Below are 26,973 nucleotides of genomic sequence, written 5' to 3'. Positions count from 1 at the left end.
AGTTGTGGGTGTGTGGATGTGAGGGCAGGTATGGACAAAAATAAATAAAACAGGGTTTTTGCAGAGAGGAGCATAAACTAGTAGTTTTGAATGGGCACACTCCTTTGATATTCAAAAATCTAGAATCTTAGCATGGAATTCTTCGTAGTAAATACACGGGAAGAAACCTGCATAGGAGGATAATGGTCATCGCCAATACGACCCTTCTGGTAGCTATTAATTTCAGTAAGAATAAACAGTAAGTTGACTATTAGAATAGAGTATCTAAAGAATAATATTAAAATGCTGCATAAAGAAAAAAGTCACTTGAACTTTTGATCAATTGACAATTCAGGAGAAAAGAAACTTAAATCTATGTTGCTCCACTTTACTGCCTGAATAATTTTTCTTTGGTTCATTTCTTTTAATATGTAAGGATCATTGTGAATTTGCCATCTCTATGTAGTATTTAATTGTAAATTCAGAATATAAATGATCTGCTATGTACTCTGGAAAACTTTTTCAATAAATTATTTACATGATTAGACAAAAAAGATACTGGTTCCGAATAATTTTACCGGAAAATTTTACAAAATTCTCAAGAGTCAGGAACTGTAAATATAAACAGGTACCTTCTTGTCAGGAAGTACAGGACATGTTGGCCAATTGCCTATTTTTATGAATAAAGTTTTCTTGGAATAAAAATAAATCAGAGTTGGAGAATTTGTGGGATACTATCAAATGACCCAACATACAGGTCCTTAGGAGTTCCTGAAAGTGTGAAAATAGTGAATGGATTAGAAGGCTTATTTAGTGAAATAATTACAGAAAACCTCCCCAATTTGGAAAAAAGGGGATTTCCAAATAGAGGAAGACATGATCAGAAAAGATCTTCACCACAACATGGTCAAACATAAAGAAAAGGTTTAAAGAAATGCCTTTCTTCCAGCCTTACAAAAGATGCTTAAGGATGTGCTACACATAGAAACACAGAAAGATAGATATCATTATGAAAGAGAAGGCAGAAAATCCTCCAGTAAAAATACAAAGAAATCCAAAGTGAACTATAGGAATATTTATGGGAAAATGGCAGGACCAAGTCATTACTTTCCAATAGATACCTTTAAAGTAAATGGCCTCCATCAAAGAAGGGGGTACCTTTCTCTGAAGGGAGGAAAGAACTTTCACTTTGATTATGGCCCTGTCTAAATAAGATCAGAGTTTGTGAACTCAAGAGGCTTCCATACCCTTGGTAGCTCATGACAAGAGCCTCAGGTGATTACTGATGTCATAAATAAGACTGTCAATTGTTAAATCAACAAAGGGAGTCACTGTGCACTTACTCTCCATGCAGGATCACTGTACTTAATGTGTGATACTATGAGAATTAATGGTAAAAATAGTCTTTTAAACAGTATTTTATACTTTGTGCATCTATGTGGGTGTAAACTGTTGAAATATTTACTCAATATATACTAAGTTGATCTTCTGTATATAAATATAATTAAAAATGAATCTTAATGAAGAATGGGATGGGAGAGAATGTAGGAGATGGGATGGTTTGCAGGTGGGAGGGTGGTTTTCTGGGGGGGGGTTGGGAACTATTATAATCCAAATTTGGACCTTTGAAATTTGTATTTATTAAATAAGTTTTCTAGAAATAAAGAAAGAAAAGAGGCATCGAATCTCCAGTTAAAAGATACAAACTGCCTGAATGGATTTTTTTTAAAAAAGTCCCATAAATTTTCTGCCTACAAAACACATCTAATCAATTAAGATACATGCAGACTGAAAGGGAAAGGATGGAAAAAAGATACTCCGTGCTAACAGAAACCAAAAAAGAGCTGGTGTTGCCATCCTAATATCACACAAAATATACTTTAAAAGTATTAACTTATTCATCAACAGTCAGGACAAGGGCTGATCAAGTCACTGTTTCTCATAGTGTCCATTTCACTTCAATAGGTTTCCTTTTTGGTGCTCGGTTAGTTGTCACTGATCAGGGAGAACATATGATATTTGTCCTTTGGGACTGGCTTATTCCACTCAGCATGATATTTTCCAGATTCCTCCATTTTGTTGCAAATGACCAGATTTCATTTTTTTGACTGCTGTATAGTATTCTATAGAGTACATGTCCCATAATTTATTTATCCAGTCTACTGTTGATGGCCATTTAGGTTGATTCCATGTCTTAGCTATTGAGCTGCGATAAACATTAAGGTACAGACAGCTTTTTTGTTTGCCAATTTAATTTCCTTTGGGTAAATTCCAAGGAGTGGGATGGCTGGGTTGTATGGTAGGGTTATATTCAGGTTTCTGAGGAATCTCCAGACTGACTTCCATAATGGGTTAACCGGTTTGCATTCCCACCACCAGTGGGTTAGTGTCCCTTTATCCCCGCATCCACGCCAGCATCTGTTATTGATAGATTTCTGAATATGAGCCATTCTACTTGGGGTGAGGTGAAACCTCATTGTGGTTTTGATTTACATTTCCTTGATTGCTAGTGATCCTGAACATTTTTTCATGTGTCAGTTGGCCATTTGGATTTCCTCTTTGGAAAGATGTCTGTTGAGGTCTGTGGCCCATCTCTTAAGTGGGTTGTTTGTTTTGTTGTTGTGGAGTTTCTTGGTAGATTCTGGTTATGAATCCTTTATCAGTTGCATAGTTTGCGAATATTTTTTCCCATTCTGTCGGTTGCCTCTTCAGTTTCCTGTTTCTTTTCCAGTACAGAAATTTCTCAATTTGATGCAATCCCAATTGTTAATTTTGGCTTTGACTGCCTGTGCCTCCGGAGCCTTTTCCAAGAAGTCTTTGCCAGTGACAATATCTTTTTTTTTAACTTTTATTTAATGAATATAAATTTCCAAAGTACAGCTTAAGGATTACAATGGCTCCCCCCACCTCTTAACTTCCCTCCCACCCGCAATCCTCCCTTTCCCGCTCCCTCTCCCCTTCCATTCACATCAAGATTCATTTTCAATTCTCTTTATGTACAGAAGATCAGTTTAGCGTATATTAAGTAAAGATTTCAACTGTTTGCACCCACATAGAAACACAAAGTGAAAATATTGTTTGAGTACTAGTTCAGTGCCAATATCTTACAGGGTTTCTCCAATGCTCTCTAATAATTTCATGCTATCAGGTCGTAGATTTAGGTATTTAATCCATGTTGAGTGGGTTTTTGTGTAAGGTGTAAGGTAGGGGTCTTGCCTCATGATTCTGCATGTGGAAATCCAGTTTTCCCAGCACCATTTATTGAATAGACTGTCCTAATTCCAGGGATTGGTTTTAGATCCTTGATCAAAATAAGTTGGCTGTAGATGTTTGGAATTATTTCTGGTGTTTCTATTCTGTTCCATTGGTCTATCCATCTGTTTCTGTACCAGTACCATGCTGTTTTGATAACAACTGCCCTGTAGTATGTCCTGAAATCTGGTATTGTGATGCCGCCGGCTTTGTTTTTTGTTGCACAAGATTGCTTTAGCTATACGAGGTCTCCTGTGTCTCCATATGAATTTCAGCATCATTTTTACCAGATCTGAGAAGAATGTCTTTGGTATCTTGATTGGTATTGCATTGAATGTATAAATTGCTTTTGGGAGAATGGACATTTTGATGATGTTGATTCTAATCTATGAGCATGGAAGATTTTTCCATTCTTGGTATTCTCTTCTATTTCTTTCTCTAAGGTTTTGTAGTTTTCATCGTAGAGATCTTTAACGTCCTTGGTTAAGTTTATTCCAAGGTATTTGATTGTTTTTGTAGCTATTGTGAATGGGATGGATCTTAGAAGTTCTTCCTGAGCTGTGGCATTGCCTGTGTATACAAAGGCTCTTGATTTTTGTGCATTGATTTTACATCCTGCTACTTTGCCAAACTCTTCGATGAGTTCCAATAGTCTCTTAGTAGAGTTCTTTAGGTCCCCTAAAGAAAGAATCGTATCATCTGCAAAGAGGGATAGTTTGAGTTCTTCCTTCCCAATTTGTATCCCTTTAATTTCTTTTTCTTGCCTAATAGCTCTGGCTAAAACTTCCAGAACTATATTGAATAGCAGTAATGAGAGTGGGCATCCCTGTCTCGTATGAGATCTCAGCGGAAATGCTTCCAACTTTTCCCCATTCAATAGGATGCTGGCCGTGGGTTTTTCATATATTGCTTTGATTGTATTGAGGAATGTTCCTTCCATACCCAGTTTGCTTAGAGTTTTCATCATGAAAGGGTGTTGTATTTTATCAAATGCTTTCTCTGTGTCTATTGAGAGAATCATATGGTTTTTCTTCTGCAGTCTGTTAATGTGGTGTATCACATTGATTGTTTTGCAAATGCTGAACCATCCCTGCATACCAGGGATAAATCCCACTTGGTCTGGGTGGATGATCTTTCTGATGTGTTGTTGCATTCTATTGGCCAGAATTTTATTGAGGATTTTTGCATCTATGTTCATCAGGGATATTGATCTGTAATTCTCTTTCAATGTTGCATCTTTTTCCAGCTTAGGAATTAAGGTGATGCTGGCTTCATAGAAAGAATTTGGGAGGGTTTCCTCTTTTTTGATTGTTCTGAATAGTTTGAGAAGAATTGGAGTTAGTTCTTCTCTAAATGTCTGGTAGAACTCAGCAGTGAATCCATCTGGCCCTGGGCTTTTCTTTGTTGGGAGGGCCTTTATTACTGTTTCAATTTCTGTGTCAGTTATGGGTCTGTTTAGTTTTTTTATGTCTTCATGGTTGAATTTAGGTAGGTTGTATGTATCTAGGAATCTATCCATTTCTAATAGATTTCCCTGTTTGCTGACATACAACTCTTTTTTTAACATTTATTTAATGAACATAAATTTCAAAAGTACAGCGTATGGATTACAATGGCTTCACCCCCCCAATAACTTCCCTCCCACCTGCAACCCTCCCCTCTCCCGCTCCCTCTCCCCTTCCATTCACATCAAGATTCATTTTCAATTCTCTTTATATACAGAAGATCAATTTAGTATAAAGATTTCAACAGTTTGCACCCACATAGAAACACAAAGTGAAACATACTGTTTGAGTACTAGTTATAGCATTAAATCAAAATGTACAGCACATTAAGGACAGAGATCCCACATGAGGAGCAAGTGCACAGTGGCTCCTGCTGTTGAACCAACAAATTGACACTCTAGTTATGGCGAGAGTAACCACCCTAGGCTCTCGTCATGAGTTGCCAAGGCTATGGAAGCCTTCCAAGTTTGCCGACACTGATCATATTTAAACAAGGTCCTAAAAGACAGGGTGAGGATAGTAACCAATGATCCTAAGAGTAGCATTTACCAGGTTTGAGCAATTATACAGCATAAGTGGGGAAGAGGACCATCAGTACACACAGGTTGGGAGTAGAGCCATTGGTGGTAGAGTAGAGGTTATGATTACAAAGGAATGAGGCCCAAGTGCGCTAGACAGGGTCTAGAACAAAGGACAGAGTCATTATTAGAGGAGCTAAGAAAGGTGCTGTCTAAGCTACAATTAAGTTTTCTGATTGAGAGGCAAATAGAACCTGACAGAAGGGGCTTGATAATAATCTGGCGGGCTTTAGGCCTTGTAAGTTAAGAGGCCCAGACCTATCTATCTCTTCACATGGGGTATATCCTAAGGGAGGTGTGAACCTCCTAGGGGAAGGCACTCTGTTGACTTTCATTACTTGGCTGGCCTGGGAGGAGAGCTGGCCTGGTAAAGGCAGGTCGCATCTCTAACAAGAAATTTACAGTTCTGCCTGCAATGTTGCTGACCCTACTTGACCATCCCCTCAGCTGCAGTGGTCACTTTGGAAGTTGGGCTGAGTGAAGGGCTTTTCAGCTTAGAGCCAATAAGATCTGTGGCTCTGACCTGGGCATCCTTCGACTCCAGGGCAGGTCCATTTCCAGTGATCCAACTCTTGGCAGAGCTGCCAGGGCTCTTCACAAGCTGACTTCTGCTGAAGCCCAGGCTTACCACATTGAAAGCCACTGCAGTGGACTGGCCTGTTGGGTCTCCTTGAGGGCAGATCACTGTACAGATCAGCCAGTAATAGGCCTGCCACCCATTGCTTCTGATGCCGAGCTTTCTTTTCCTCTTGGTTTGTGTTCAAGCAGACCAGAGGATGCAAGTCAAGGGAGTGCCCATGTCCCATCTCTAATCTTCGGTGGCCTGAACTACAAGTCTATAGTCACAGGCATGTTCTGTAATAGTTTTTCTAAGGTAGACAATGCCCATGAGGAAAATTATATTCTCACTTAAAAACTTTCTTTCCCTTTGGTCTGAAAGGGAGGTTTTTTCTACTTACTGTATACTTCGCTGATGGCGAAGTGAATCTAGCTATGAGATTATTATTTAAGTTCTTATTTTGGCTATGCTATTACAGAAAAATGTTAGCCATCTCTTTTATAAGGTATAAAGATTAAATTGTGCATCCTACAGATTCCTTTATAATAGAATTAGTTTCCTACCTTGAAGAGAATAGAGAAATGAAAGAACAAGTTGGGCTTAGAATAGAGAAATGAGGGAGCAAGTCCTAGATGGCTTGCTGACAATAGCAATATCACATGAAAAACTTAGCAAACAGTTACAACCATTAGATAACAACTTAAGAAAACATTTACCAGAAGGTCCAATGCCTTCTATAAATTTTAAGAATCATGTATTTGAAAACACCTCTTAAACATCTAACATGGTGTATTTTGTTTAGCCAGCAAACTTAAGCACAACCATCTAAAATGTTTTTAGTTTCTTTCTACCAACACGTTTAAAACATATGATACACAGATTCAGGTCACACAAATTAAAATGTATCTTTGATTGATTTTAGCAGCTTAAATTTATGGACAATCTTATCTATAAGCCATTTAAAATAAAACTCTTAATAAAATTTCCCCATGTGGACATACAATATGTACACACATATAACATAACATAATAGACCAATATAGCAATTTTAATAATAGCTTTTAAAATCTTTAACTCTTTTTGTAGATTGCCAATTGATTTGAATTGCTTTTTGTTTTTAGTAACCTCAGTTAACCATACTTACTCTCAGTTGGTACTGTTAATACATGATTGGCTTCATCTGTTTACGGAGCCATCCCAAAATACTGAATACAATAGAAGTGGCTGGAAAAAGTCCATAGGAACCTATAGGAGGACAGCTAAACACAGAACCAACAACGCTTTAGTTTTATGAGCAGCACATCATATATAACTATGGATGACAAAAGTCTTTAAGTCGCCATGTTTAAAATTATAAACTCATCAACCAACAAGAGGCACTTGCTTACTTCACAGTATTTTTGAAAGCACCTGTAGGATTTTACAAGTTTTTTAACCCTTTAGGCCTCTGGGGCTTTCTCATTAAGATAACTATCATGTCTAGTAACACAAGATCATTAGACTTTTTAATTCTCAAACATTTGTATTAATAGCATTTTCCATTATAGAAACTTAAAGTCTGGTACCACATCACATCTTGACAGTCCTTCTAATATAATCCAAATAGCCTGATTAGTTGGTGTCTCTATAAGATGAGAGACATAGGTCCTTCGATTTTTTCAGTTGGGCCCAAACTGGAAAAACCAAAGTCCAGGATTTACTGGAAATTTTAGAGACCAGATTGTTTGGAACTTTGATTTTTTGAATGCCTGTCAAGAATGCCAAGAAGGCTCAAAATCCAAACTATCTGGTTGAAATAAGATTCCTTAAAATCATGACATAACATAGACCAAATTTGTTATAAGGTGATTATTCAAATCTTTGAAAATAAGCACATATTTAAATTACCCGTAGCTCTTAATAAAAATTCCCTGGTTTTTGAACAATTAGAATTTAACAGACATCAAGAGAACATAATAGATTACTTTAACACATTGCTTTAACAGAGCATCAGAGTTTAATTCTATGTCAAAGAGAAATTGAGCTTCCTGTGATCTTTTGCTGTGAGGTTTCCTTCCTTTCCCTTCTTTCATATTGGTGACCATGTTTCTGTGTTTCTGTGTGTAAGACATCTTGAAGCATCTTTTGCAGGGCAGGATGAGTGGCGACAAATTCTTTCAGTTTCTGTTTGCTATGAAAACTCTTAATTTCACCTTCATTCACAAATGAGAGCTTTGCAGGATATAGTATTCTGGGCTGGCAGTTTTTCTCTCTTAGTACCTGGGCTATGTCTCACCATTCCCTTCTAGCTTGTAGGGTTTCTGATGAGAAGTCTGCTGTGAGTCTAATTGGAGATCCTCTAAGAGTGATCTGACGTTTCTCTCTTGCACATTTTAGGATCTTTTCTTTATATTTCACTGTGGTGAGTTTGATTACAACATGTCGTGGTGAGGCTCTCTTTTGGTCATGTTTATTAGGGGTTCTATAAGCTTCCTGTACTAAGATGCCTCTTTCCTTCTCCAAACCTGGGAAATTTTCTGCTAGTATCCCACTGAAAATGCCTTCTAATCCTTTCTCCCTCTCCATGCCTTCAGGAACTCCTAGAACCTGAATGTTAGGTTTTTTAATAGTATCCTGTAGATTCCCGACAATATTTTTTAGATTTCTAATTTCTTCTTCTTTTCTTTGGTTTGCCTGTTTCCTTTCCTGTTCTCTGTCTTCTATGTCTGACATTCTCTCTTCTGCTTCGCCCATTCTGTTTTTAAGGCTCTCTAATGTGTTTGTCATTTGATCTATTGAATTCTTCATTTCATTATGATTTCTCATCACTATCACAGTTTCTTGTTCCACTAGTTGTTTCATTTCATTTTGATTCCTCCTTAATATTTCATTTTCACGAGAGAGATTTTCTATCTTGTCCATTAAGGATTTCTGTAGTTCAAGAATTTGTTTTTGAGAACTTCTTAATGTTCTTATCAATTTTTTGAGATCCGCTTCTTGCATTTCTTCGATCTCATCATCTTCATAATCTTGAATTGGGGTGTCTTTTTCATTTGGGGGCGTCATAGTGTCTTCCTTGTTCTTGTTACCTTGGTTTTTGCGTTTGTTGTTTGGCATGTTGGAGATATTTGGTTTCTTCACTGTGGTGTTTTTTCTTGTTACACTATGGCTCTATATTAAGTGGACTGTCTCCTTTCGGTGGAGCCTTAGAGGCTTGAGATGAGTGTGGCCTGAGAGCTATGTTTGGTTCCTCAGGGTTGAGGGTATGTTAAAGGTGACACTCCCAGGTTAGGCATGGTAAATCTCTCTTTCTTTCATTCTTTTTTTTTTTATTCAAAAGGGAAGTAATTCCGCACAGCTGAACGTAATTGGAGGTAGTTAGCAGGCAAATGATATACCCATAGGAGCCAGAGATCAGAAGCTCTTTCCTAAGGACCACACAGGGAATCTCTGCTGCCCTCGGTGTGGGCTCCAATTCTCCTGCAGTCTCCCACTGGGTTGCCAAGTTAGATGCTAATCACCTGTTATTTCACCACCCCCCCCCCCAGAGTCAGGTTTTTCTGCTAGGCTCTGGGCCAGTGCAGACCTGAGGTCACCCTGCTTATGATGTATGTCCAAAATGGCGCCTGCTCTTTGTCTTGCTCGCCTTTGAGAGGTGAGCGGAGAGAGAGAAACTTGTGTCCGTATCGGTCACTTTTTTTTTTTCCTCTCTCTCTCTTCTAGTTAGCCTGGTGAACTTTTCCCCACTTTCAAGCCTCATTCCCTGTAGTCTCCTCTTTCCGCTTGCCCGCTGGTGTCTTGGGCTATTGAGGTTTGGCTCACCTCGCGTTCCAGCACTGGTGCGTTGATTCTGCCGCTGGTGTCCCGAACTTGGGCTCCCACGCTCTCCACGCAGGTACACTGTGAATCACTAGTTCCGGAAGAGTTTCCTCTGCTGTTTCTTCCCCTACTCTTCCTTGACCCTGCAGTATCTCCACTTATATTAAACTGTCTCTCCCCCTGGACTAATAGTGTGCTCCCTTCCTATTCCGCCATCTTGCCGCTCTCCTCTAAAACTTTCAAAATCTTTAATAAAAGAACTTTCAGAGACAGGTTGAGACCTGACAGTATCCATTCAACTAGCCCCTGTTACATGGAAAGGAACCCCGGAAGCAGTGAAGGACATGTGAAGACATTTACTTGGCATGATTATGGTTGTGGTGTGGTCATACTTAAATACAGGTGGTGATTCACTGACATTTTTCTTGCCCAATAATCTAAATAGTGTCCTGCATCTATCTATTAAAATAACTATAAATTAATGGAATCTACAAAGAAGAAGCTTTATGCCTAATACTGTATTCAGGAGCCTTTGTAAGGCTAGGTAAAGTTTTCATGATACAAAGTATTTGGATTTTAAAATTTACTATTACAAGGAAGAATACATGGCATTATTCAATGTGCCTAAATGATAACTTAATGAGTTTCAGAAGAAAAAATAAAATGAGCAATTATCACTGAGTTATCTATAATGTTAAATTGGCAAGTTGTGACATAAAATCTGTGTTTCTAAAATATGAACCATAGTAGTCTAATGCTGCTCTGTATTCACTGTAAGTGCTACAAATAGTCTCAGCACTGAACATGTATTGATAACTCTGAAATGAATGCAATCTTTGATGCAGGTGTTTTGAAATGCCTCAGAAAGTACCTGAGTATGAATTTCTTAATCTGGTAATGAAGATACTTCCTGTTCTTTTGTTGTTGTTCCATATTTTCATGTTTAAATTTGAATTTTTATATTTTTACTACTGTTAATTTAAGTACAATTTGTTCAACGGTTAAAATGGGGTTGTCAGTGAAGAAACTTAAAAACACCTCATTCATGAAACTGCTTAAGTAAAAACTATATTTTGTGTTTTATGATCATACACTATTAATGATCAATATTCCTGTCTAAATATAAATGATATGTTTAAGATTTGCTTCTGTCTAATAAGGCTTTTTTTCATTGATTAAATGAAGGAATGTATCTTTTTGAAGACATTCATATTTGTAAATAAAAATTAATTGAAGTAAAAAAGAAAAAAATCATTTGTTTTATTTATTTAAACAAATTCTGTATTCTATTTATTCTAGTCCTATTTGGATTCACTCATAAGCCAAGCCAAAAACTAGAATGGAAACTAAGGTTAGTGCTATTATGAGTTTGAGTTATTTATGAGATACATGGTAGAGACAGAAGAGGAGAAATTTCCAAATAACATAAGACAAATGTAATCTCTATGAGGAAAGTACTATTGAAAAGGTAGGTGGGCTGATCCTTTTGGGTCAAATCCACATTTGTAAGGATTGTTATTTCTCTGTAATGTCGAGTTGTGTTAATCAAAATGTACTGATGATTGAAAATAGGTAGATATATTGACAATTAGAAACAGGATTAGATTAATTATTCTTCCCTTGCTCTAACACCCTACCTTACCACCAAATCTAACTCTAACCATAAACCCTCCTTCTAAACCTAATCCTAAAATGTAACCCATAACTCTAACCCTAATCCTAAACCATAAAAATAACCTTAAACCTAAACCCTAACCCTAAACATTAATCAAACCTGACTCCTAATGCTAACCCTAAACACAAGTCCTTGCCCTAACCCTAAACTTAAACCCTAACCTGAAAATCTATGACTAAACCTAAACCCAAATTCCAACCGTAATAGTAAACCCTAAACCCTAACTGTAAACCTAACCATAACCATTAACCTGAACCCTAAACCTAAACCCTAACTCCAACCCTGCCCCAACCCAACCCCAACCCTGAACATTAATCCTAACCTGTTACCCTAACCCTAACCCAAACCTATCCCTAAACTTAATCCTAAACCTAAACCCAATGCCTATCCCTAACCCTAAACACTAAGCCTAAACCCTATCCCTAAACTTAAACTCAAATCTTACCCCTAACCCCTACACCCTAAGCCCTAAATCTAAACTCTAACCTTAACACTAACCCTAACCTTAACCTTAACCTTAAATGCTAACCATACACCTAATTCCTAAACCATAACCATAACTATAACCTCTACCTCTTACCCTTACACTTTTAACTCTGACCCTAATCCATATCTTAATACTAAACAATAACCCCAAACCCTATTTTTATTATTTTTTCCTTGTGCCATTTACTAGCTGTTAAATATTTGTTCATCATGAATCTTTGAAACTCAAACTCATAAGTACCTTGTATGATTATTCTTTAAGTCAATACCATGCCCACTCCTGTTCTTACAACATCAATTACATAAAATCACTTAGAAAATGATAGGGTGAAAATCCTTGGAAACATAGATCTGAAAACCATCAACAATAATAAATTTAAAGCAATAGCATGGTAAAGAAATATATGCAACAACCATGATATTTGCTTCAGAAAATCATGGGTGATCAGTCATCCATGGGAGATATCACAGTCACAGACTCTTGGGAAAACACCACCTGATTATCCCAATTGATGCAGAAAAAGCTTGAACAAATCCAACACAATTACTTGACAAAAGCACCCATTAACTTGGCAAAGAAGGCAATTTCCAGTCCTGGCATTGTGGTGCAGCAGGCTAAGCTGATGCTTGCTATGCCTACACTCTGTATCAGTCTGCTGATTTTTTTTTTGCTTTGTTTTGTCATTTATTTTTTTTAAACTTTTATTTAATGAATATAAATTTCCAAAGTACTGCTTATGGATTATAATGGCTCCCCCCCCATAACTTCCCTCCCACCCACAACCCTTCCCTTTCCTGCTCCCTCTCCCCTTCCATTCACATCAAAATTCATTTTCAATTCTCTTTTTTATACAGAAGATCAGTTTAGTATATATTAAGTAAAGATTTCAACAGTTTGCCCCCACATAGCAACACAAAGTGAAAAAATACTGTTGGAGTACTAGTTATGCATTAAATAACAGTGTACAGCACATTAAAGACAGAGATCCTACATGATATTTTTTAAAAATTGACTAAATCTCTCTCAGGAAAATGAAATATTAAGGAGGAATCAAAATGAAATGAAACAACTAGTAGAACATGAAACTGTGATAGTGACGAGAAACCATAATGAAATGAAGAACTCAATAGATCAAATGACAAACACATTAGAGAGCCTTAAAAACAGAATGAGTGAAGCAGAAGAGAGAATATCAGACTTAGAAGACAGAGAACAGGAAAGGAAACAGTCAAATCAAAGAAAAGAAGAAGAAATCAGAAATCTAAAAAATATTGTCAGGAATCTACAGAATACTATTAAAAAAACCAACATTCAGGTTCTAGGAGTTCCTGAAGGCATGGAGAGGGAGAAAGCATTAGAAGGCCTTTTTAGTGAGATACTAGCAGAAAATTTCCCAGGTTTGGAGAAGAACAGAGACATCCTAGTACAGGAAGCTCATAGAACCCCTAATAAACATGACCAAAAGAGATCCTCACCATGACACGTTGTAATTAAACTCACCACAGTGAAACATAAAGAAAAGATCCTAAAATGTGCAAGAGAGAAACATCAGTCTGCTGATTTGAACCACAATTTCTCCACATGTCTGACCCACCTTCCTGATAATGTTCCTGAGGCTGTGGATAATGGCTCAAGTATTTGGGCTCCTGACACCCAAAGTGGGAGACTGAGATGGAGTACCAAACTCCTGAATTCAGTTTCGCCAACTAGGAACTGTGGTGGGTATTTTGGGAAGCTCATTCTCTCTCCCTCACTTCCTTCCTCCCCATCATTCTCCCTTTGAAATAAAATACATAAATCTTAAACATACAGGGAGAGAATTTCCTCAACGGGATAGAATATTTGTGGAAACCTCATAGCAAACACTACACTCAGTGATCTTCCCTGGAAGCTCTAGGCCTGCAATGAGGAGCAAGGCACAGACACTCTCTTTACCTCTGAATTCAATATCACACTTGACATTCTCCCTAGAGCGATGAGGCAAGAAAAAGAAAGAACATACTAAAAGATGCAAAAAAAATAGTTTTAGAGCCAGTAGACAAGTTCAGCAAAGTTCAAACCCAACATCCACACTCAAAAATTAGTTTCACAAGGCCAGCATTGTGGCACAACAGGTTAAAGCCCCAGCCTGCAGTGCCAGCATCCCATATGGGCACCGGTTCAAGTCCCAGTGGTCCACTTCCAATCCAGCTCCCTGCTAATGCACCTGGGAAAGCAGTAGAGGACAGCCCAAGTCCTTGGGTCCCTGCACCCATGTAGGTGACTTTGGAAGAAGCTCCTGGCTCCTAGCTTCAGATAGAAAATTTCTCTTTCATTTTAGAGTCCACATATAAGGGAGAATATGTGATATTTGTCTTTCTGGGTCCATCGTATTTCATACACCAGCATGTCTTCCAGTTGTCTCCATTTTGCTGCAAATGGTAGAATTTCTTCCTTTTTTATATCGAAATAAAATTCCATTGTGTGTGTATGTGTGTGTGTGTGTGTGTGTACACACCACATCTTCTTTATCCATTCATCTGATGATGCACAACTTGGTCGATTCCAAATTTTGGCTATTGTGAATAGAGTTGCTATAAACATGATGGGTCTAAAAATTTGTTTAAAGGAAAACAAACAAGGCGAAGGAAGGAAATGTGTATTAGTACTGTTGCAAATACAGTTTTGTAAAACTTTGTCTTATACCTTTGTCAAATCAATGGTTAAGAATGTCATATTACTATAATTAATGACCTGTGATTATGTTAAAATATATATGGGTGAAAAAATAAAATTCCACTTTAAATAACAGCAACAATAATAACAAATAATTTTAATACCAGGTAGAGACCTGCACAATAAAAATTATTAGTGAAGTAAATTTTAAAAAATCAAAATTAATACAGACTTATCATACTCATGCAATAGAAGACTTTAACAATTTTAAGACCGCAGTACTGCACAGAAAGAATTCTGCACATTTAATGTGATTCTTTTCACAATGTCAAAGACAATGAGCCATATATTGGGAACTTATCCTAAGATTCATATGAAATTTCAAGGGACACTAAATGGCTAAAGCAATCCTGAAAAAAGGAAACATAAATTAAGGAGATCTGTACATCCCAATTTCAAATATTAACACTGAACAAAGTAATTCAAAGAATGTATGATACTGGCATAAACAGAATGACTCATGAAATTTCTAAGTACAGAAATGAAACCGTACACCTATGGGAACTGATTTTTGACAATGGGCCAATGCCATTGAAACAGTAGATAACTGGCCTAGTGTTTAAGGCACCATTCAGGACATCTGTGTTCCATATGGAGTTCCTGGGACTGATGCCAACCTCCTGATCCCAACTCCAGCTTCCTGCTAATGCAGACTCAGGGAAGCAGAGGTAATGGAAAATTTTCTTATGCACCTGTCACCAATGTGAGAGACCCAGATTAATTTTCTGGCTCCCACTTTCAGTACTCCTGCCATCTCGGCAGGCATCTGGAGAATGAACCAGAAGGAGGCAGCTGGCTCACTCACTCTGTTTCTCACTCTCATATTGATATGGAATAGGTAGCTGAGTGAGCTGGAGGTCACAAACCACACAGCCCTGTCACATGTAATAGTACCTTATCTGTCAATCAGAACATTCCCCTTCCCAGGATGCCTTATTTCCATCTGGCACCTGGGGAAGGGTCACCATGTAAATTATGTATATTAAGCTCCATGTGAAATTTTATGGATGTAACCTAATCTTCCAGGTCACCACACTACCTCATGAAATGAAGTGCCAGGAGGGGATCACTCTGTCTTCCATTGGAGGCAAAGATGAGTGAAGGTGCTGAGTATGCACCCCCCTTCACTGACCCTCACCCATACCCTTCTCTCTGTTGCACACAATTAAGCTATGCCAATCTGTGTGTGTGGTGTCTGCCTTTCTATCTTTTAAATAAACTTTATCAGAGCTGGTGCTGTGGTATAGAGGGTAAAGCCACCTGCAGTGCCAGTATCCCATATGGGCACTGGTTCGAGTCTCAGCTGCTCCACTTCTCATCCAGCTCTCTTCTGTGGCCTGGGAAAGCAATAGAAAATGGCCCAAGTGCTTGGGCCCCTATACCCACGTGGGAGACCTGGAAGAAGCTCCTGGCTCCTGGCTTCCAGCTTCCGATCACCACAGCACCAGCCATTGCGGCCATCTGAGAAGTGCACCAATGGATGGAAGACCTCTCTCTTTCTTTCCCTCTCCCTCTATGTAACTCTGTCTTTCAAATAAATAAATAAATATTTAAAAAATAAATAAATAAACTATCACTTGTGTACCATATATATATATATATATATATATATATATATACCTGTACTTAAGATGCATTTTTTTTAGTAAAAGGCAATACCTGGATTAATATTAAACCCCACTTCTCCCATATCACCAACATTCAACATAGAACCTCTGTGATCAGACTGTGGGATTTTTCCTATAACATCCAATTCTCAAACAGCAGGTAAAATTCTAGAGTTCAACCTAATGACATAATCTATCTGGTGCTAGCATCAGACGCACAGGATAATGGCTCAGTCACACTTGGCTGCCCTACTTCTGATATCAGATGCGGGATTCCACTTTACCAGTAACCACAAGTTTGCCACAAATCAGATGTTCCCACAATCATCTTCTTGGTTTCTATCATCTGCTAGAGTAGCTCAAAGAATCCAGGCAAACAGGATACTTGCAAATGATTTATTGCAGAGCCTGCTTTAAAGGCTGAGATGAACAGCCAGCAGATGACAAGCACAAGGTAAGGCAGAAAGATGCCCTCTACAAGCAGCCTCCCTCCCAGTACTTCATATTTAACAACACAGAAGCTATCTGAACCCTGTCCTTTTGGATTTCTTTGGAGGTTTCACCAAGTAACCACGATTGATTAAATCACTGGCCATCAATGATTGAGTCAATACCCTCCTCATAAGTTGGGAAGAGTAAGTTTGGGACAGAGCAGAAAGCATTTTATCTGGAATTACAGGGATGGTTCCCACAGCAACCAACAAGTCTGCTTCTTTCCAGGAGCCTCCAGACATCAGTCACTAGCACAAAAAAGATAATCATTTCATACACCCCAAAGGTTTAACGAGATCTAACAGCTAGAAAAATCAAGGCAGAGGAGGCAAACTGTGTATTTATTATTGTGTCACAACAATGCACAAAGTGGAAGAAAATACTTGATATTATATGTCAGAGTATGCTATCCAGAGTATATCTTACCTCTCTCTTTCTTTAAGATTTATTTTATTTATTAGAAAGGTAGCGTTAAAGATAGAGAGAAGGGGGCCAGCGCCATGGTTCACTTGGTTAATTCTCTGCCTGCAGCACCAGCATCCCATATGGGCACTAGGTTCTAGTCCTGATTGCTTCTCTTCCAGTCCAGTTCTCTGCTATGGCCTGGAAAGGCAGTGGAGGATGACCCAAGTGCTTGGGCCCCTGCACTCACATGGGAGACCAGGAGGAAGCACCTGGCTCCTGCTTCAGATCAGCGTAGCTCCGGGCACAGTGGCCATTTGGGGGTGAACCAATGAAAGAAAGACCTTTCTCTCTCTCTCTCTCTCTCTCTCTCTCTCTCTCTCTCTCTCTCACTGTCTAATTCTGTCAAATAAATTTTAAAAAAAGATAGGAGGATTCCAAGATGGTGGATTAGGGAACAAAATACTGTGCTAGGGTAAGGATAAACAGTTTAAAAAAAAGTGTAGGAAGTACATTCTCAGGGGAGAATTGGACAGAAAACCACACAGGAAACTCTGCAAGAGGAAGAGGAACACTGTGGACATGTGTGGAGGGTGCAGATGTGCAGCACAAACAGGAACACTGTGCACAACCACAGCAACTGAGAGCCGGAGTGGGCAGCAGCTTGGAGACCAAGGTGAGACCAGACTGCAGCAACCCATGGTGATTAAGCTGGAGGGAGAGCATGGTGTGAGCTCAGACTGGAGTCCCGGGGGCTAGCAGTTGTTAGCATTTGCCCGTGGACTTAGAGGAATTAGAGGGGGCATGTTTATCTTGCCTCAATTTCCCCACAACAGCACTGACTGCCCAGCTGAGAAAGGGGAGGTGCCATTTGGGGTTTGGGCGGGAGCTATGGAAGACTTTGTGCATGTGCACAGCACTCTGGCTGAGACAAGATGCCATCTTTTCAGCAGTACTGGTGGCAGTGACAGGGAGACAGCAACACTTGGCCAGTGGCTCTTGTGTGCACATGTGATCCAGAGATTCTAGTGGAGGGGAAAATCTGCAGTCTCCACTAATTTTGAGCCTGGCTGGGGGGTGACTGGGCAACCATCTAGGATGGTGAGGCACCACAGACTCCCAGGATAAAGACACCTATATGGAGCTGTCTTGGAGAACATCTTCCTCTCTGCTTACTGGACAGGCTGACAGGACAGACAGAAACCTCTGCAACCAGCTGTGCTGAGACCATGGGGACTCGGTGGTTACTTGAGAAGGTGAAGGGTACAGCTGGGTCTCTGGGTAATCACTGGGTGTGACTCCACATGCTTGGAGCTCCTTGGTTGCCTAGAGCATATCATTGCAGTGGACACTGTGCTCACATTGAGGACTGCATAGATCACTTGTGTGGTTCATATGGTGAGTGAAACACACTGGGGGCTAACACCTGGGCATTGAGATCTACCATGCCCAACTTGGGTGTTACCCTGGATACTTGCCCCACCCTGGAGCACTGATCAGCACTCCCTGGCCACAACCACCACACAGCTCTTGGTATTCACTGAAAGTCCAGACATTCCACTAAGCCATAGAGGCATGGCTCAAAGATAAAAGCCATCAAAGGAGAAAAACAAAAATCAACTCTACAAATTCCTAAAAACAAAAGCAGAAATTCAAGAAACAATAAAGAAGACACCAAGACTGCCTCCAAAGGAAAACAACAACATATCAATATTAGAATGTGAAGATGAAGATTGAGGAAATTCTAGAAACAGAAATCAAATAATTAATCATAGGATTACTCAAAAGTAATCAGAAACAAATCCATGAACTAGAGAGAACCACACATGACATGCATGAAAACTTTTCCCATGAAACTGAGATTTTAATATGAGATCAATGGAGGCCAGCACTGTGGTGCAGCAGGCTAAAGCTCCAGCCTGCGATTTACTTTATATCAACTCAAAATGGATCAAAAATCTACTCAAAATGGATCAAAGATCTAAATCTACAACCTGATACCACCAAATTACTAGAGAACATTGGGGAAACACTGTAAGACACTGGCATAGGCAAAGAGTTCTTGGAAAAGACCCTAGAAGTACAGGCAATCAAAGCCAAAATTGAAAAAAAAAAATGTAATTACATCAAATTGAGAAGCTTCTGCACTGCAAAAGAAACATTCAGCAAAGTGAAGATGTAACTGACAGAATGGGAGAAAATATTTGCAAACTATACAACTAATAAAGGGTTAACATCCAGAATCTATAAAGAGCTCAAGAAATTCAACAATAACAAAACAAACAATCCAGTTAAGAAATGGGCAAAGGACTTGAACAGGCATTCAAGTGGCCAACGGACATTTGAGAAAATGTTCGGGATCACTAACTATCAGGGAAATGCAAATCAAAACTACTGTGAGGTTCCACCTCACTCCAGTTAGAATGGCTCTCATACAAAAACAAACAACAAATGCTGGCAAGGATGTAAGGCAAAATGTACCCTGGTCCACTGTTGGTGGCAATGCAAACTGGTGCAGCCATTGTGGAAGAGAGTACGGAGATACCTCAGAAATCTGAATACAGATTTACCATATGATCCAGCCATCCCACTCCTGGAAATTTATCCAAACCAAAAGAAATCAGCATATGAAAGAGTTATCTGTACCCCCATGTTCTTAGCAGAATAATTCACAATAGCTAAGACATGGAATCAACCCGGATGTTTATCAACTGTTGACTAGACAAAGAAATTGTGGTATACACTATGGAGTGCTATTCAGCTGTTTAAAAAAAAATCCTGTCTTTTGAAATAAAATGGACACAACTGGAAACCATTATATTTAGTGAAATAAGCCAGTCTCAAGAAAACAGATATCATGTTTTCTCTGATACAAGGTAACTATAGAGCACCTAAAACATAATGTATTGGAGGGGCTGGTGCTGTGATGTAGCAGGTAAAGCCACTGCCTGCAGTGCCATCATCCCACATGGGCACCGGTTCGAGTCCTGGCTGCTCTACTTCTGATCCAGCTCTCTACTATGTCCTGGGAAATCAGTAGAAGGCCCAAGTGCTTGGGCCCCTGTACCTGCATGGGAGACCCAGAGGAAGCTGCTAGCTCTTGGCTTCAGATCAGCATAGCTCCACCTGTTGCAGCCATCTGGGGAGTGAACCAGTGGATGGAAAATCTGTGTGTGTGTGTGTGTGTGTGCCTCTGCCTCTCTGTAACTCTCATCCTGGCCTGAAACACCGGCATCCCATATGGGCGCCAGTTTGAGACTCAGCTGCTCCACTTCTGATCCAGCTCTCTTCTATGGCCTGGAAAAACAGTAGAAGACTGCCCAAGTCCTTGGGCCCCTGCACCCACATGGGAGACCCAGGAGAAGCTCTTGGCTCATGGCTTCAGATCAGCGCAGCTCCAGCCATTGTGGCCAATTGGGGAGTGAACCATCAGATGGAGGACCTCGCTCTCTATACCTCCCCTCTCTCTGTGTAACTCTGACTTTCAAATAAATAAATCTTAAAAAAATAATGTATTGGAAAAATGGACATTTTGAGATTCAGTGGTTATTTATAGCACTCATCTCTTCTATTGAGGAACAGTGTTTTTTTTTCCTTTCAAACTATTTGTTAAACTCTTTTATTTAGTGTAGGGATAACTTTATGATCATTAAGTAAACTGAAAGTAGATCTTTGTAAAATTTAAGAGTGGGAATGGGAGAGGGATGAGGAATAAGGTTTGGAGAATGGGCCAGAGGAAGGGTAGGAGAGAAGATCTGTTCATAATCTGAAAGGCAGAGTTACAGAGGGAGGGAAAGACAGACAGAGGGATCTTCCAACTTTGGATTCACTACCCCAAGTCAGTGAAACAGCTGGATATGGGTCAGGCTGAAGCCAGGAGCCAAGAATTCAACCCACATCAACCACATCACCCACATCTTCTGCTGAAATCCCAGGTGCATTAACAGGGAGCTGGATCATAAGTGAAGCAGCTGGGATTTGAACCAGCATTCATATAGGATGCCAACATTGCAGGTGGCAGCTTAACCCACCACATCACAATGCCAGCCCCATAAGTGAAGGCTTTGAGTAGTTTTATTGAATTTTAAGTTTATATAGATTTTTAACTTTAAATAAGAGCTATGGGGGCTGGCACTGTGGCATAGAAGAAAGCCACCACCTATAGTGCTGGCATCCCATATGGGTGCCAGTTCAAGTCCAGGCTGCTCCACTTCCAATCCAGCTCTCTGCTATGTCCTGGGAAAGCAGTAGAAGATGGCCCAAATCCTTGGGCACCTGCATCTGAGTAGGAGAACCGGAAGACGCTCCTGGCTCCTGGCTTCAGATGGGCCCATCTCCAGCCATTGCTGCCATTTGGAGAGTGAACCAGTGGATGGAAGACACCTCTCTCTCTCTCTCTCTCTCTCTCTCTTGCTCTCGCTCTGTCTGCCTCTGCCTCTTTGTAACTATGCCTTTCAAATAAAATAAATAAATCTTAAAAAAATTATTCTCAACAACTGATTACCAAAGTCCCAAACAGTTGAGCATTCAGCTATCAAAGTGAATTTAAACTGATTTCAGAAAAAACTTTCTATTTCTGTACTCTTATGCCTAATTTTTAAAGTATTTTCTATGCATTCTTGTGGCACAATTACCTAAAAACACTATACTTAATTTAGTTACCAGTGTAACTGTTAAGATGCCCTGCTTCTCCTATTCAGGTAATTATTTTATTGGTACCTGTTTGATTTGAAACATTGTGTTTTATCTTAATTATATAATTAAGACACTTTCATTATAGAAAATTTGGAAATATGAGCAGAAATGTAAAAAAAAACCTACAATTGTATCATCTGTATAATAATTCTAGGCACTTCAGAATTTTATATCTTAGTCTTAGTTATAGAAAGCTAATGATTTCATCTGTGATAACTTCTTTTGTAACCTAAAACCATATAACTATAACTGTATATCAATAGGCTGAGGTCAACAGTTAATTCACTATTCACTATTGGTGAGATATTTCTCCGTGGTATGCCTGCCTGTCCAGTTCATGGACTAAACTGCAAACATACTGAGCCAGGCTCTTCTACGCTTCCATGCTTTGACTGACACAGGCCCCTCTGACCAGGATGTGCATTTTCTCTTTGATCATATAGCTTTCAGTAAAAGGTGGAGTATGATTTATTCCATGTGTCTACATCTGCATGCCTCTGAATTTTTTCTTAACCTTTTTCGTTCATTATTGCCCTCCTCTTGAAGTATTATTGGATATTTTCCCACCTAATTGTCTCCTTTCCTTCACTAAATTTTAATACCATCAATATATTCTATAGCTGTTTATATATTATATACATATTATATGTAAAAACAGTAAAACTTTTCCAATCCCAAGACAGAATGGTTTTTGTTCATTTTGAGCAGTATCATCCCTGTCAAGAATGTGTATTTTAGCACAATGCCTGATTCACAGTAAGCATTTTGTAGACACATGTTCAATATAATCTTTAAAAAAAAAAGATTTATTTTATTTATTTGAAAGGCAGAATTAGAGAGAGGCAGAGGCAGAGAAAGAGAGCTCTTCCATCTGTTGGTTCAATTCCCCAAGTGGCTGTGACAGCTGCAGCTGGGCCAATCTGAAGCCAGGAGCCAGGAGCCAAGAGCTTCTTCTGGGTCGCCCACATGGGTGCAAGAGCCCAAGCACTTGGGCCATTTTCTACTGCTTTCCCAGGTCATAGCAGAGAGCTGGATTGGAAGTGGAGCAGCTGGGTCTTGAATTGGAGACCATATGGGATGCCAGCACTTGCAGGTGGCAGCTTTACCCGCTACACTACAGCACCAGCACCTCAATATAATCCTGACTTTTAGAAATAACACAAAAGCTCTGTCTGCATAGAAAAACAGATGAAAATATCTATATTAATATTTCAACCTACTTCTGGGTTTGACTTGTCTCTTTTGCCTATGTAAGACAGTTGTCCTAATTAGAATTATTTCTATTGAGAATGGCAGGTAGGCAAACTCCAAATGGCATGTGATATTTTAATACATGTACAGATTATATAATGTTCAAATCTGAATAAAGGTATCTAAATCCTCATTTACTATTTTAATCATTAAGACATTCAAAATCCTTTAAGACAAATGCACAGTACATTACCTGTATTCGCAATAAAACACCAGAATTTCTTCATCCTATATTACTATAACTGCCCACTATCACTAATCAGGCTTCCCCCTTGCCTCCTTCTCTGCATCTGAACCATCATTCTTTTTTTTAGGCAGTGAGAGAGACAGAGAGAAAGGTCTTCCTTCCGTTGGTTCACCCCCTAAGTGGCCACTACAGCCAGTGTGTTGTGGGTGGCACGCTGTGCCAATCTGAAGCCAGGAGCCAGGTGCTTCTCCAGGTCTCCCATGTGGGTGCAGGGCCCAAGCACTTGGGCCATCCTCTACTGCACTCCCGGGCCACAGAAGAGAGCTGGACTGGAAGAGGAGCAATCGGGACAGAATCTGGCGCCCTGACCAGGACTAGAACCCAGGGTGCTGGAACCGCAGGTGTAGGATTAGTTTAGTGAGCCATGGCGCCAGCCTCCAATTTCTTTATGTAAGCACCAATTGCAATAAACTTACCCCTTAGCAGGCAAGGTTAGGCTGTGAAAGAGAGAGACAAAGGTCTTCCTTTTTCCATTGGTTCACCCCCTAAGTAGCCGCTACAGCCAGTGCATTGTGGCCAGCGCGCTGCGCTGATCTGAAGCCAGGAGCCAGGTGCTTCCTCCTGGTCTCCCATGTGCCACCCCAACCGGGACTAGAACCCGGGTGCCTGCGCCGTAGGCGGAGGATTAGCTTAGTGAGCCACAGCGCCAGCTGAACCATCATTCTACTTGCACTTTTATTGGATTCTACATATGAGTGACATCATGTTGTAGTTGGCTTATTTCACTTAACATTATGACCCCCATACAGCTCCATCCATGTTGTCACAGGATTTCATCTTTTTTTATAACTTTTATTTAATGAATATAAATTTCCAAAGTACAGCTTATGGATTACAATGGCTTCCCCCCCATAACTTCCCTCCCACCCACAACCCTCCCCTTTCCCACTCCCTCTCCCCTTCCATTCACATCAAGATTCATTTTCAATTCTCTTTATATACAGAAGATCAATTTAGTATATATTAAGATTTCAACAGTTTGCACCCACACAGAAACACAAAGTGAAACATACTGTTTGAGTACTAGTTATAGCATTAAATCACAGTGTATAGCACATTAAGGACAGAGATCCCACATGAGGAACAAGTGCACAGTGACTCCTGTTGTTGACCCAACAAATTGACACTCTAGTTTATGGCGCCAGTAACGACCCTAGGCTGTCGTCATGAGTTGCCAAGGCTATGGAGGCCTTCCGAGTTCGCCGACTCTGATCATATTTAGACAAGGTCATAGTCAAAGTGGAGTTCTCTCCTCCCTTCAGAAAAAAGCACCTCCCTTTTTTTTAAGGGAAAGGGTTTATTGGGGAACACCCAACAGACCGGAAAGCTGATTCCAGCCAAGACTGGGAGAAAAGTCACTCATCTTTTGTAGGTAGAGAGGTTTGTCTGTAGATAAATTTTGAACAATTATACAGCATTAAGTAGGTAAGAAGACCATCAGTACACACAGGTTGGGAGTAGAGCCATTGGTGGTAGAGTAGAGGTTATGATTACAAAGGATTGAGGCTCAAGTGCACTAGACAGGGTCTAGAACAAAGGACAGAGTCATTATTAGAGGAGCTAAGAAAGGTGCTGTCTAAGCTACAATTAAGTTTTCTGATTGAGAGGCAAATAGAACCTGATAGAAGGGGCTTGATAATAATCTGGTGGGCTTTAGGCCTTGTAAGTTAAGAGGCCCACACCTATCTATCTCTTCACATGGGGTACATCCTAAGGGAGGTGTGAACCTCCTAGAGGGAAGGCACTCTGTTGACTTTCATTACTTGGCTGGCCTGGGAGGAGAGCTGGCCAGGTAAAGGCAGGTCGCATCTCTAACAAGAAATTTATAGTTCTGCCTGCAATGTTGCTAACCCTACTTGGCCATACCCTCAGCTGCAGTGGTCACTTTGGAAGTTGGGCTGAGTGAAGGGCTTTTCAGCTTAGAGCCAATACGATCTGTGGCTCTGACCTGGGCATCCTTCGACTCCAGGGCAGGTCCATTTCCAGTGATCCAACTCTTGGCAGAGCTGCCGGGGCTCTTCACAAGCTGACTTCTGCTGAAGCCCAGGCTTACCACATTGAAAGCCACTGCAGTGGACTGGCCTGTTGGGTCTCCTTGAGGGCAGATCACTGTACAGATCAGCCAGTAATAGGCCTGCCACCCATTGCTTCTGATGCCGAGCTTTCTTTTCCTCTTGGTTTTTGTTAAAGCAGACCAGAGGATGCAAGTCAAGGGAGTGCCCACGTCCCATCTCTAATCTTCAGTGGCCTGAACTACAAGTCTATCGTCACAGGCATGTTCTGTAGTAGTTTTTCTAAGGTAGACAATGCCCATGAGGAAAATCATATTCTCACTTAAAAACTTTCTTTCCTTTTTGTCTGAAAGGGAGGTTTTTTCTACTTACTGTATACTTCGCTGATGGCGAAGTGAATCTAGCTATGAGATTATTATTTAAGCTCTTATTTTGGCTATGCTATTGCAGAAAAATGTTAGCCATCTCTTTTATAAGGTCTAAAGATTAAATTGTGCGTCCTACAGATTCCTTTATAATAGAATTAGTTTCCTACCTTGAAGAGAATAGAGAAATGAAAGAAGAAGTTGGGCTTAGAATAGAGAAATGAGGGAGCAATTCCTAGATCGCTTGCTGACAATAGCAATATCACATGAATACTTAGCAAACCGTTTCAACCATTAGATAACAACTTAAGAAAACATTTACCAGAAGGTCCAATGCCTTCTATAAATTTTAAGAATCATGTATTTGGAAACACCTCTTAAATATCTAACATGGTGTAGTTTGTTTAACCAGTAAACTTAAGCACAACCATCTAAAATGTTTTTAGTTTCTTTCTACCAACAAGTTTAAAACATATGATACACAGATTCAGGTCCCACAAATTAAAACATACCTTTGGTTAATTTTAGCAGCTTAAATTTATGGACAATCTTATCTATAAGCCAATTAAAATAAAACTCTTAATAAAATTTCCCCATGTGGACATACAATATGTACACACATATAACATAATAGACCAATATAGCAATTTTAATAATAGCTTTTAAAGTCTTTAAACTCTTTTTATAAATTGCTAATTGATTTGAATTGCTTTTTGTTGTTAGTAACCTCAGTTAACCATACTTTCTCTCAGTTGGTACTGTTAATACATTATTGGCTTCATCTGTTTACAGAGCCATCCCAAAGTACTGAATACAATAGAAGTGGCTGGAAAAAGTCCGTAGGAACCTATAGGAGGACAGCTAAACACAGAACCAACAAGGCTTTAGTTTTATGAGCAGCAAATCTTATATAACTGTGGATGACAAAAGACTTTAAGTTGCCATGTTTAAATTTTAAAGTAATCAACCAACAAGAGGCACTTGCTTACGTCACAGTATTTTTGAATGCACCTATAGGATTTTACAAGTATTTAACCCTTTAGGCCTCTGGGGCTTTCTCATTAAGATAACTATCATGTCTAGTAACACAATTAGGATAACATTTTAAATAAGCTAACACAAATTTTAGCCTGAGCTTTTTCCATTCCTGTTGGCATTGTGTATCTTTTTCCAGCCTTTCACATTCAGTCTGTATGCATCTTTGTTGGAAAGATGTGTTTCTCGTAAACAGCAAATAGATGGGTTTTGTTCCTTAACCCAATCAGCCAATCTGTGTCTTTTAACTGGACAGTTCAGGCCATTAACGTTCAATGTGACTACTGATAAGTAGTAACTTTGCCCTGCCATTTGCCAA

The 26,973-nt window shown here is 39.6% G+C and overlaps 1 long non-coding RNA gene across 5 annotated transcripts in view; it reads right to left on the bottom strand.

Moving 5' to 3' along the window:
- Positions 1 to 26,973, bottom strand: part of LOC133754187 (uncharacterized) — a 65,174-nt gene that overhangs the window by 26,881 nt on the left and 11,320 nt on the right. For 3 of the 5 annotated variants that reach the window (XR_009865166.1, XR_009865165.1, XR_009865169.1), the window contains exon 3: positions 7,018 to 7,132. The exons of the other annotated variants lie outside the window; for them this stretch is intronic. This is a non-coding gene — a long non-coding RNA (uncharacterized LOC133754187). The remainder of the gene's footprint in view (positions 1 to 7,017; positions 7,133 to 26,973) is intronic. 5 annotated transcript variants of the gene reach the window in all.

The sequence above is a fragment of the Lepus europaeus genome, chromosome 3 (genome assembly GCF_033115175.1).
Source record: "Lepus europaeus isolate LE1 chromosome 3, mLepTim1.pri, whole genome shotgun sequence".
Taxonomy (NCBI): domain Eukaryota; kingdom Metazoa; phylum Chordata; class Mammalia; order Lagomorpha; family Leporidae; genus Lepus; species Lepus europaeus.
This window is presented reverse-complemented; position numbering and strand designations above follow the sequence as displayed.